Genomic DNA, 12,141 nt, shown 5'->3' with positions numbered 1-12,141 from the left:
TCTAACAAGCTCAACAAGGCTCCAAAAGATGCACTGATCAGATTGATGAGGGGGTGTGAGCGCTGAGAGGAAAATAAAAATGAAGTAGGAAGGGAAATGAAGCTGCTTTTTCACACAGAAACTCAACCAACCACATGATGTTTTCGACTGACAGCAGATGGTCGAGCACTGCGGGGGCAGTCTGTGCAGGACCTGACTTCTGACCAGCTGGGTCTGATGCCAATGTGACACTCTGTTCTGGAGTGTTTTGCAGTGAATGAACTTGACAGTATTTTGAGTGGAAGTTGAGGAAATTATACAGTTTGTGATCAGATTCAGGGTTTCCTCGGTCCTTGTATTCTCCCTCATAATGACCAGATAAAGAACAAAATTCCCTGCATCAGGTTTCATCCATTCAGCAAATACATTATTTTTTGTAAACAATGTTTTAAGCATGAGTCATAGGTTAATATTAAATTACAGGTCCTTGGATCATTTTGTGCCTCTGTTCATGCTGCTTGTTGTTCTCTGTGTCACCGTGACCTGGACTAGATAAGAAGCTGAACAGGATCCATTTTTTAAATCCTGTGAGGATTATTTCTCCAAATCTGACTCTTTTGTGAGCAAATGGTTTCAAGGTGAATCATCCTTTTTTCTCTTTGATGCCGCATGACTCATATTGGGAAGAAGTAAAGTGATTAACGGTAAGCAAAAACCATAAACCGCAAAATAACCTGGCAGTGGTGTTTCGGATGTCATCTGTGTGTCTTACCTAACCATGGTGATCTATGATTAGCTTTGCTGAACTGAGAGGAGCTGCAGAGTGGGTTCAATTTATTTTCACTTCATCACTATGAGGGCCACTTTGATGTCGACCACAGTCTTTTAATCCATTGTTACTACATGGCTGTGTTAAATACTCGATTCGGATTGGTCATAGAAACAGTCAAGTACTTCTCAATAGCACAGCATTGCCATAAGAACACAACGCTGAGCATGAATGCAGACACAGACTCTGAAGGACTTACTTAAATCATATAAATCTACAAAAAAAATCTGGTTAATGTGTTTCAGGTGGGAAAACAGTAACAGAGGATAATTGAATACACAAAAACTTCAGGGTAAGGCAATGAAATCTACCAAACTGAAGATGGCACACAAGGTTAACACATAACAGAACATTATATGGGGTGCCAGGGTGTGTAAGGACTGATAAATGGAAAAGAAAATGTCAGTGACTCTAAAAGTTAAGAGGCAAAAAAACTCAATCAGGTGTTGCACTGATTCATGCACTCCTGTTCACCTTGTTTTACTTCACCATCAGTGGAAATGTTCAGCTTAATGTGAGAAATAACAGCTAAAGTCTGGCAAACACTGAAAGATTTGAAAACTTATACATTTACTTTCAAGTAAATACATCTGGTGAACTACAGGAAGTTGCCGCTGTTTGCTGCTTAACTTTACGTTACAGTCATTGCAGTAGCATTTTTTGTTGAACTCCTCTCCTAGTCAGTTTAATTGTGGTATGTTTTATCAAATGTTGAATATTCACTTATGTTGTTGCCACAAATTAACAAGTGGGTTCCCTATTTCTGACGTCCATTTAAGTTTATGCTTCTCGTTTACTGTTGTTAATTTGTTGTACTTCCTTCTTCAGTCAGCTTGCCTCCTGATTGGTTATTGCTTTGATTCAAGTGAAAACCCATAGTGTGTGCTCAGCCATCCTCCGTTTCCCCCCCAAGACAAGATATCCGATCGTAAATTTTCAACATGTTTAATATTTACGCCAAGTTTTTATGTCTAGTTAATGCGGCCTAGATCGTCTTACGAGCAGATCAAGGGATGGAAAATCACCCTAAACATAACTCAAAGCACAGGGAAATCTTTAGAACCATCCGATTGTCTGGCCATGGCTGACTTTTGTCAAAAGAGCAAAATGGAGCCTGAAATAGGAGCGATTATCTTGTAGTGTACCACGCTTAAGTCAGATGATTTTGAGAAGGCTGCAGATTTGACTGTTACTACAGATGTAACAGCCTTTTTCAGTGGAAGAAATATAATAATTTAGAAATCAATATGATCATTTTGAAATCAGTATTTGGCTTGAAATTATGTAATTATTGAGTTAGTATTTAGCAGCTGGATAATGAGCAGAGTGAACATTGCCTTCAGGATAGAAGACCATCCTGCTTTGATTAGGGTCCTGTTCTCCCTTTCAGGGCTCTGGTCACCTATAACAACCTGCTTACTGCACATTCACATACTTAACACTTATACTTCTGTCAGAAATATGCTAACATTGTTATTTTTTCTCATTATGAAATCTTTTATTTAAGTATCTTCAACATCTTCATTTTACACACCTGTGGTCTTTAACCTTATTTCACACTGCATCTAACACAGTTCTGCAGCATTTCATCTTCCACTGTGGTCCTCTTTCAAAAGGTGAAAAGATTGAAAATAAAAACTTTAAAAATGCCCAAAAGTCATGGTTCAGCTTTGAGGAAAACTGAATTCCACACTTCAGTAATAGTGTATTCAAATTGATCAAAGCCTTCAAGAACAAAACAGTGACTGCTTGTATTGCCAACTTGAGGTAATTGGACAGTCTTTTTAGCACAGGGCATTATTTCAGACCACAAAATAATGCCTATTATCTGTTTTTTTCCAGCTGATATTACAAAAACGTTGTCTTCTTTAGTTTTCAGCCGTGCCTCTTGACAGCCTTGAAGTTTGTCAGCCATGTCATTTTAAAAAACATCAATGGCAATATTGTGAAACGTTGAATGCAGGCTGGTCAGTTCAGCATGAAAATGAATCCGTTAAGTAAATGATAAATCACATTAGCCGTATCGTAGCCCAACAAGTGGATAGATTTCCTGTCTGGCCATGAAAACAGTGCAGAGATGAGATATGGTCTTTGTGTGACTAACAGATCTTACAGCGGTGGTCCTTAAGTACATGAGATGTGAATGATATTTCAATTACAGCATTAGCTTATCTTCCCTTTTACAATTGCATCTCATAATAGTCTATTATCCACGGCTTTTCATGCTTGATTATCAAATAGGATTTGGAGGCTTGGCGCGAGTTTGCCAGCAGCAACAAATGAGGCAGAGAGAATTGAGAATTGATTTCTTATTGAGCAGAGAAAACACCCTCTCTTCCACAAACCCACTGAACTACGCTGCACTCTCAGATATACATGACAACTTCATCCAAGGCTACCATATTTCACCAGAGTTGTTTTCCCATAAGAAAAAAAGAAATGACAATGCAGGCTTGCCCTCTGTTGGTTTTGTGACGCTGGTGTCTGTTGGGAAAAGGGGAAACTACAGCAGTGAGAGCAGAGAGCTCCACTGAATTATGAGTCCCTCAGGCCCGCAGCTTTTATTGTAGCCTTTATGACACTCAATATACACTGGCACCCACACAGGATTATGTACATTTGTACAGACGCCCACACACACTCAATCAGGGGAAGACAGCCAGCCTACACATTGTCACGTGCACACACGTAGTTGCGTGCATTCATTTATTCATACACACACAGTTTACTGTCAAGCTGAGGCACAAAGAAACTCAGGTTTAAAGTGATAAATTATTATCTTTTAATTCAGAAAAGTATTTACTAAAAGTAAATAGATTTTAAAAAATGAGCCATATTGTAATGGGTTTAGGCCTTTAAAAGACCTCAACATAACAAAACTATTCTTAAATGTATATGTTCAAAGAACACATACAGGCCTGAGTCTGAGTTGACAGAGACATCTGATAGATATCTTTGTGAGACTACTATCTTACTTATTGAGGTTTAGGGCTGCCTTGGTTGCCTGACTTCTCCGACATATCATTAACACTGGTCATGTGTTTGGCCTTGTGTTGGCTGCATTTGGCCCGGGCTCCTGCTGTCAGCCCGGTCTTTCTTCATCATTTTACCCAAATTAAGGCCATAAATTAGAAATTTTTCAATAATTATAATGTTAAATAATGTTAAAGATCAATTTAAGAAAGGGAGAGGAGGCTTGTTCTAAACTTTAAATCATAACTGAGACATGTAAATAATGTAAATACAGACCACATACAAACCCCTTTTCAATTCAAAATAAAAGCATTGTGTAAAGGGTTGTTTCTCCAAAGGAAAAACAGAGTGGGCTTTTACTTTGGAAATCATACCAGAGGTGTTACTGTGTCTTTTTTAGGACATATTCTACAGATGAAGACATAAATCTTGCTGATAAGAGGTCAATAAACAGTCTTGTTTAGTTGGGGCTGCATATGGCTCATGGGAAAAAAAAAATGAAAATCTCGCTATTCTCAAGTTTTTTGGTTAATGGGATGGGCAGCTCATGCTGGCTGTTTGAAAGATCCAATCAACTGCACACCAAAATACAAATTAAGCTGTCCTGCAGCTGTCACGCACTGCACACGCAGCCAGTGTAAAACAGCCATTAAGGTTATAAAATCAGCTTCAGCAAAGAAAGCTTGGCTTTGTTGAACTTGTTTCCCTGTAGAACCCACAGGAAGGAGAGAACAGCAGCCAGGTAACTCAAAACAGATTATTGAATGAATGGAATTATTTAAACCTGACAACACTAGTAGAGAAATCTAAAAAACTAGTGTGCAGGGCCACCCTTAAGGTAAGACAAATACAAACATTTTTTACAGTAATTTAAATATAAAAATTAATCTTTACATATTAAAATGCCACAAAACGTAATTATTTTCACTCAAGTGAGATTGAACATAATTAAAATAGTTAATTCCCCCCCAAAACATGATGAGTGTTTTATATTCTTGCCTTGTAAGGACCTGAGCATAAATTGGGATGCCAGAAGAGAAAGGAGAAGAAAAAAGGGAGCTGGCAAGGTCTTATTACCCAAACAAAGCTATGCTGACCAACCCTTTTTTTCTGTTAGCTCAGAAAGCGGCTCTGAGCCAGAATAGCCAGAGGACCTGCCAGTTTTTATAGTTGAAGAAATAAAAACAGAGTTTCTTAAAGGTCCCTTAAAAAAAAAAAAAAAACATGTTTATTTCCTAGCCTACATATACTTAAGTCATCCTCCTTCCTAACAAACCAGAGAATGTGGAAGCAACAAAGCCTGTTTCTTTTCCCCACCGACTGAAAACATAGCTTCTACGAGGCGTTTTGAACTGACTCCTGTGGTAACGTAATGACAGGAGTGATTTGCATGCACCCCATACCACTTCTACTCCTCAAGAGATTCCACTTCCTCCTACACTGTTGTGGTTTTTCTTCGGTGTTGCAGAGCCAAAATGTCAAAGGTTACAGCTTGACACACCAACTGCTCTGTTGTTGGTTTATATTATTTTCCAGAGGACCAGCGAAACTGTGCTTACTTTTTATTTTTACCAATGTGCCGGATACAGTTGATGCTAATTGGCTGTGCCAACCACTCACCTCAGACTGCTGCAACAATGCAGGTCACAAAGCTGGATTTGCTTTGATACTGATCTCTAACCCCAAATATAAGATGATCCCACTTTTTTCAGATGTAGTATTTTGAGAATCTTTTGTGAGGGTCAATACTGCAATAGACACCTTTCCACAGAAATGTTTGTCTTCATTCTGCACAAAAATCTTCACAAAAGTTAGAAATCATCTGTCATCAGAAGTCTTCAAAAATAATTTGCACCTAAAATATGACAGAAAAGACAGGTTTATCATGAAGACTGATTGTTAATGAAACTCAGATAAACAAGACAGCCAGAGAACGGATAAAAAACAAATCCAGTGCTTCCATCAAAGAAAATGAATGCAGGCAGGCTGCGTGATTTGCAGCATGCAGAATTCCCGTAATCAATATTCAAGGGAAATATTTAAGTGAACAAATATTACATCATTTCTCTCCCACAGGCAGCCTGAGGCAGACTGGCATCAGAGGCATTTGTCTTCAACCTGAGCTTAGGTCTCAGAGTTATAAGTCATCAGATACTGAATTTATTTATTAATTAATTAATGTATTTTATCTATTTATTTATAGTGACTGTTGCAACCTCCTGATTCAGTCTCTGCCATCTTTGTGAGTTCAGATAGTTCAGAGTTCTTTCATCCAGCCCGGTCTTGAACTTTTATTTCAGATGGTCAAATTTAAACACCCCCTGGCAGACGCTCATGGACAGGCTGCCAACAAATCTCCTCTCAACATTAATCGCTTTGGCTCAGGTTTGCTTCTGATGAACTAAAATGTCTCCAATGAGCAGAAACTTTTCCGTTCTAAAATGTTTAGAATTTCTGAACTTTGTGAATGAATTATCCTGGGTGATTTGTGTGCGATATGTATTATGTATCGAGGCTTAATGGTAATCATCTGTGGACAACTCTAATAAAGACAAAAAGATCATTTTTCACTTCACAGAAATGCAGTTTTCCCCAGTATATAAGTAGGTTAAGTCACCTTTAACGGTGCACGACACTAAGGTCTGTAAAAAGCTCTGCATTCTAAGTCTGCACGAGACTACAAGGTTTTTTTCACCACTTCCTAAAATGCTGATTTTCTAGCCAAAGAAGATTTCCTTTGGAAGGAAACAATATCCTCTCAGAGGTATTAAATGGATTAGAAATGAAATCCCCTTACGGTAAACAGACATTATCAGCTGAGGCGCTCTGCAAAGTGATTCATTATGCATCTCTTCAGGTTGATATCTTGATATCTTTGCTGATTTTTCTTTCTCAGCTCACCTAACAATAGTGCAACACGTTCCAGCTTGAAGCAAAGTGTTCTGTACCTTTGTGAGTATATATGTGTGTGTGTGAGTGTGTGTGTGTAAGGGGAGGGCTAGTGGTGTAGTTGTGTGCGTACAGACCCATAGCTAAACAGGGTCTATCAAGCAGGTGCAGGATGATTGTTCTGCAGCACTACTGTTGTTTCATCTCTCATTCCCAATCTCAACAAAGGACTCTTCCCTCCATATTTTGCCACAGCAGCTGAAGAGGCAGACTTATCTCACATCCACCCCACTAGCCCTGCATGCAGAAAAGCTTTTTTGCTTTGTGATTGGCTCCTTTGGGAAAATTAATAACTGAAAGTGTTATGGTCTCAGAAAAGGCAAGACAGACTTGATGAGTCACCTGAAATGCTTTACTTCCTCCCTGTGCTCTCTCCTTCCTCCCTCTGGGGCTAAGACCTAGCGTTTGTACAATGCAGAGGGCTTGAACTCAGAGACCGGGTAATGCTCCGCGAGGACAGATCAATTTTTCATGAATGAGTCCCCGGTGTCTTAAGAGGCAGGCAGGAGCAGGCACGGTGGTCTGCTTTCACCGATTAACAAAAGAAACACTGATATCTCGGCAGACGACACAATGCAAATCCATGAGGATGTTATTTCTGCTGGAGGTGAAATGATTTTCTCTTCAGAGTTAGTTTGAGTAAGTTTGAGGAAACAGAAAGTAACTGCAGCTCCCTCTCTCTGTTAGAGGAAAACTTTCAGTGGATCAGTTAAAAACAATCATTTTGATGCAGAGTTCTTTGATCAGCTGTTTTTGAAAGAAATCAGTTAAACAGGAATACCTTGAATATTGTCCATAACAATCTGACATTTGTTTTTCACATCTATATTTACCAAACATAAGATTTACTGTACGAAAACCAATATAGAGTTTGCCATTTAAAGGTTAGTTCAACACCGAATCACCTTCAGCAAATTGTACTTGCTCCATCATGCTTTGGGTTTTATTTGTTCTACCTGTGATCAAGCCCCAGAGTGCAATGTCACAGAAGGTTTTCCATAGATAGATTAAAAACACAGGCTGGAGACAAATTGAAAGTAGCCCTTGGTTTCAAAGATGAGCTATATGCGACAGTGGCTCAACATACTCTCTGGGGGCAATCCCACTGGATTCCAAAGATGTCTGATTATACTGAAGTCAGTAAAAAATATCACTACGCTTCAAGCTTGTTTTATTTCCTCAGTGAGTTTACCCAATAAGTTAACAGTCTTAATATCTCAGTTAAAGTCAACCACTCAGAATAGCATAGACTATAAAACTGTGTATTTTTCATCTGTTGTGATTGACAAGTTCTGATCACAGTGACCTCAAAATCACTGGATAGGAATACACTTTATCGTCCCCTGATGGAAATTTGTCTTGGACCACAATACCACAAGGGTGCAATTCCAGTTTATACATCCATCAGAATATTACATGGTAAAGCACAATTAAGCTTTAAAAATCAAGAAAGAGCTTTAGCACTGTATATTCTTCTTTTTGCAAAACTGCCAGCTCATCATTGGCTGCTCACAAACAATGACTTTCTTGTTAGTGTATCAGGGACCAAGAAGCATGTCATGAGGAAACAGGAGGTTTGTGTGATGAAAAACATTTGTTTGTGTGTGTGTGTGTGTGTGTGTGTGTGTGTGTGTGTGTGTGTGTGTGTGTGTGTTTAATCTGATGGAATACAACATTAATATACCAAAAAATTGGCCTGTATAAGCAATCAACCAAATAATGAGGTGTTATGAAAAACAGAACCCGATTCATTGACAAACTACCTGGATCAAAAAACACAATCCCATGACATGTGGAAAGCAAGTTGCATCATGACATTTTCAAGCACACTGGCCCCTGTTTAAAAGGTGTCCTTTGCCTTTTGCAAGCAACCTCCAGTGACAAAAAAGAAGCCAATGCAGAAATGCAAAAATATGCAGTTCCTCAAGTGTCCACTTGAGGCTGTCTCTAAAAATCAAGAAGACTCCACATTAAAATGCTCATTTTAAAACAAAAGCAAACTTTGCTACACACCCGTCTAGGGGAGTAAGAGGACAGCATTAAGTTTAGAAAGGTTTTCCCTCCCTGGTCTTCAAACCACAGGCAAAGCTTAGGTTATAATTCCAGATGATTTATTTACAAATAGCTGACAAGAAAATTAAGATAATAATGACTCAGGGTGAACTACGGCCTAAAACAACAAACAAAGCAAACTATCTGTTTTTTAAACACCGACCTATCCTGTATAATAGATGTGGAACAAAAACAGGGAAAATAGGTTCAAATGAAAAAGGCAGTTTACCCTTACTGCTTTTCAAAGAGAGGGATTATCCAACAGACTCTTTAACAAAACACAAGAACCCAAAGCTCAGATTTCTAACAGAAAACACATTAAATCACAAAAGTAACTAATTTGGAAGCCGAGAACCGACAACTGTGTCTGTCAGCCGGTTAGTTGATGATTGTCTGTGAGCCTGGTCTTTTTGATTTGCAAGGTGCCGAGGAGCTGAGCAATCCCCACATGCCTGACTCTCAACAAAGATCCACACAGACAGAAAACTCACTCCAACACAGACACAGCTGCACAGAAAACAGCATTCCAAAAACAATAAGGCCAGGACTCATGTCTCTATTCATACACCCTGTAACGCGTGAAGTATAACAGGATGATATTAAGGCTAAAATGTAAGCATACATTTGCTAAATTAGGAGTGTGTGCCCTGTTGCTGTTTATCAGGAAGCTAAAGGCCCACCCCAGCTTTGCCTCCTCACCTGCAACTGCCATCTTTGGGTCTCAGAGATGACTGGGTAGTGTTAATTGGACTATGTTGATGTTTCATATAGGCCTGAGGTGCCCAATACGTCGATCGTGATCGACCAGTAGATCGCAAACGTATTGTGGGTAGATTTCGTCCCACTAAAAAAAAATAGCATCCCATTCGAAAAAAAATTATGTCTCAATAAAAGAAAAAAAAAATAGCTGCCAGCCAATCACGTCGCATTTGCCACTTGATTGACACACCAGACAGCCAGTCACTTCAAGTTTAAAACACAGGTCACCACGCATGCGCAGACAAACGTGCACTACTACAAAACTCCTGCAAGTTAAGTGCGAGCTATTCAGCCATTAAACATATATCCACAGAAGAAGGGGTGTAAAAATGAGCGAGAGAGCTGGACCAAGTAAGAAAGCAAAAACCTACCACTTCTATGAGGAATGGGAGGAGGACTTTTTTTTCGAAGTGCATTTGCCTTATCTGTCAAGCTAGCATTGCTATTCCAAAGAAGGGAAATGTGGAGGGACATTTTCGAACTGTTCATAAAAACTACGACACAGACTTCCCTCCAAAAAGCGAGCTACGAAAGAGAAAAGCGAGGGAACTAAAATCACAGTTAATCGGACAGCAGTCACTTTTCACACAGCAAAATTCCAAAGCAAAGGCGGCCACCGAAACATCGTCCCGGGTGAGTCATTCCATCATAAAGCATAAAAAGTCCTTCCAAGATGGAGAGATGATAAAAGAGGCCTTCTTCGAGGCAGCAGACTCCTTGTTTCAGGACTTAAAAATCAAACCAGAAATAGTATCTTCAATCAAAGCTCTTATGCAATCAAGAAGTACACTTACTCGGCCCTGTGAGGTAATGGCCGACGATGTAACACAGCAGCTTTGGAAAGACATCGCGGACTGCGAGTGCTTCCCACTGCAATTGGTCGAGTCGACGGACATAAGTGATACAGCCCAGTTGTGCATTTTTATTCGGATGATGTTTACAGATAAGACTGCAAAAGAGGAGCTGTTAACAATACTGTCCATGAAAGAACACACACGGGGAGAGGACATTTTCAGTCTTTTAAAAACTTTGTTGAGAAAGCCCAGCTCCCAGTGTGTAAATTGATGTCAATTACCACGGATGGTGCGCCTGCGATGGTGGGCCGCTCAAATGGATTTATTGCCAAGTGCAGGGAGGACGACGCATTCCCCGACTTCCTTAATTACCACTGCATTATATGTCAACAAGCATTATGTGCAAAAATGCTGAACATGAAAGAGGTAATGTGGCAACGAAAATCGGCTGTTCCATTCGCGCATTCTCTTCAAAGACGGAAATTCCTGCAGAGATTTCGAGAGCTCTGTCCGGAGATAAAGGAGTTTCTCCTAGTCACTAATCATGCAGAATACAAGCAACAAAATGATGATCAGTGGTTGTTGGACTTGGCATTTTTAAGTGATCTGACCAACATGCTGAATGAGCTTAATTTAGAGCTGCAAGGAAAAGACAAAACCGTGGTCAATATGATCAGCTCAGTTAATGCTTTCAAACAAAAAAATGCAACACCTGTCCTCAAAGTTGCAGCACCATGACTTGGGGAACTTTCAAAACCTTGGGTCAGAGCTGGAGACACAGCAAAAGGCTCGTGTGCAGCTTGACAGTGCACGCTACACAGAGCAGATTGAAAATTGTCAGTCGGACTTTAACTGACGCTTTCAAGACTTTGCTTTACTCGAGCCTGTCGCTACATTCATGTGCTACCCATTCAGGGAAGATGTTGATGTTGATTCACTCGCATCAAACATTGCAACACTGTTTCACCTAAGCTCCTCTGCAGTGGAGGAAGCGATTTTGACATTGCAGGCCGACATTCAGCTGAAGTCCAGGGCTCATGGGCAGTTTTGGAACTTACTGACAGAGGAAAAGTTCCTGAACATGAGGAAATGGGCAACCTCCTTGACTGCATTATTCAGATCTACTTATTTATGCGAGTCAGCCTTTTCCCACATGAAGATTATTAAATCTAAACACCGTTCCACCATGACTGATGATCGTTTGAAAGTCTGCTTGAGGCTGGCTACCAGCAGCTACTGTCTAGACTACGCAACCCTGGCTGACTCCATACAGTGCAAGTCATCAGAGTAAGGTAGTGACAAAAAAAGGTGTATAAAGTTGTGTGTTTGTGTGTGTGTGTGTGTGTGTGTGCGTGCGTGTGTGTGTATATATATATATATATATATAGGCTATATATATAAAGCATTGTGGGTGGTGGATCATTTTGACTTGGTCATTTTAAAAGTAGCTCGCAAGCCAAAAAAGTGTGGGCACCCCTGATATAGACCCTGAACTTTTGCCTGCCATGTCATTGCCACAAAAGTTTCCATCCTTCATTAAATTTGGTAAACTGGGTGGCCACATGTATACACTTAATCTATTCTAAAGCCCACAAAAGCAAAAGAGCAACTTTTAGCAGCCTAAAGTTGTGACCTTTGTCTGATGTTCAGGAAGTCAAATAATGTATGTGGTGGTAAAATGTTAATTCTGAGGCTTTATTTGAAACAACAATGTCATCAATACAATAGTTTGCTGGGGTTGTTACTTGAAGGTCTGTGTGTAATAGGAAACGTGATGCTTCCAGGTAATTAAATATTAACTGAAAT

This window comes from Notolabrus celidotus, chromosome 7, assembly GCF_009762535.1.
Source record: "Notolabrus celidotus isolate fNotCel1 chromosome 7, fNotCel1.pri, whole genome shotgun sequence".
Taxonomy (NCBI): Eukaryota; Metazoa; Chordata; class Actinopteri; order Labriformes; family Labridae; genus Notolabrus; species Notolabrus celidotus.
Note: the sequence above shows the minus strand (reverse complement) of the source record.